This window comes from Procambarus clarkii, chromosome 90 (assembly GCF_040958095.1).
Source record: "Procambarus clarkii isolate CNS0578487 chromosome 90, FALCON_Pclarkii_2.0, whole genome shotgun sequence".
NCBI lineage: Eukaryota > Metazoa > Arthropoda > Malacostraca > Decapoda > Cambaridae > Procambarus > Procambarus clarkii.
The window spans coordinates 12,069,739-12,071,516 of NC_091239.1; the positions used below are offsets into that span (position 1 = coordinate 12,069,739).

The window sequence follows — 1,778 nt, forward strand, 5'->3', positions numbered from 1 at the left end:
ATAAAAGTCTTCAGGTAATCAGCAGAACAAAAAACGCATTAATTAGTCTTCATCATCACGATAATTCGACGTAACGAGGCACAGCGATTGGAATTATCCTCCGCAGTTAAATTCCATTTTATAACATATATACGAGACATACATATTTTCAGTGTGTTATAATTAAAAAAAAAGAGAATAAAACAAGTTTATCAATTAATCGATGTTATTAAATTTTTGTTAATTAATCGATGTTATTCACAAATTTATTAATTATTCGATGTTGTTCAAGAATTTATTAATTGAATGTTATTCTTTGTAAATTTATAATTACCTGCAAGAATTAAATGCTCGCTTCCTATGCAAGATCTTGTATGTAGTGACGACAGCTTTCCCACACAGAAATAAATATATTATATAAGTAAAACATAGTGTCAGGAGTGGGATTCGAACCCACGCCCGGAAGACCGGACTGCGACCTGAACGCAGCGCCTTGGACCGCTCGGCCATCCTGACTTAACGCAACAAATTTCCTCAATGTTATTTAACCAAGTTAACTAGCTCAGTGAGCCACGCTTGTAACCACCTTGGTGAGACCAGATGGTGGCCTGTTTGAGGAGACCGGCTTGTGGCTATCTTGATGCAGCCAGCTGACGAGAACAGCTTAGTAAACCAGCTAGTGACTAATAAATCAAGAGTTTAAAGCCTTAACTATGATCAGGACTAAAAAGTAAACAAAAGCTGGTTAATCAGGCTGGTTTGAAGAAAGACTGCAGACAATTGGCTTTAAACAAAAGAGACAATAGCTTTCCGGAATCATAACAGTATAACAAAAGCAAGGAAACAATTAAAAAACATTCACTTTTCAGTTTGCTCCTCATCAGGAAAAAGAATTATAATCCATAGTTTTTCTTCTTTTTTTCCTTACCAGTATATTCCCACATAATCCCGGGGGCGAGGCGGGGGGAGGTAATATGCGTGAGAGTCCTGGCCAGGGGTCGAGCCCCCTGCTTCCCTCCAAAACCTCTGATGGAGTCTCAAAATATATTGCTTTTTTTGGTTGCCATTTAATATGATAATTATTACACCAAAATGAAAGGTTGTAGTTGGGTTGTGAACTCACGACTTACTCAGTTGTACTCAGCTATTTGTGCTTGCAGGGTACACATAGTACACATAGCTCTATGTGTCTGCATTTTTTTGCTCCCTTCACTCAACTAATCATACATAACGTGATCACTGTTGGCTGTAACAATCCAATTTTGTACGTTCGATCAAACAGTTGCTATAAGAACTATCATTTTAAGAGGATTAACTGTGTCTATCATGTGATCCAATTATTACCTCTAATTTGTTACCATCTCCATAAGCTAGAATGTCTGTTTTCATGTCCATGTTTGGAGGCTATGGCATGGGATGAAGCTTCATAAAACGTATCCGATTTATTTGTAAAGGTCGTAGGCTGGTCAAGGCCGGGCCCCATACCCCCCTTAAAGGCAGATAGATCCTTATACTCCCTTAACAAGGTCTGTGCATATGAAATATTCCTCTAAAAGTTTGGGAGGAGACAGAGCTGGTGTGAAGATGGTCACAGTAACAGGGAGACGGTGAAGGTGTGTGTGGAGAGAGACTGGAAGTGTGTGTGTGAGAGATGGGAAGCTTTTATGTGGAAGGAGATACGGAGTGTGTGTTTTTCTCCACATCTCTTATCCTATTCCTGGGCACCATCTTTGGTCCCAGGGTACTAAGTCCATAGGGTGCCATCCCTGGCCCAGGAGTGCTCTCTCTGGCTCCGGGGT

General features: G+C 40.0%; 1 non-coding gene across 1 annotated transcript; it reads right to left on the bottom strand.

The window, feature by feature from the left end:
- Positions 1-411: 411 nt before the first annotated feature.
- Positions 412-495, bottom strand: TRNAL-CAG (transfer RNA leucine (anticodon CAG)). The gene has a single exon. It is a non-coding gene; the product is annotated as a tRNA-Leu (tRNA).
- Between the last annotated feature and the right edge of the window lie 1,283 nt (positions 496-1,778).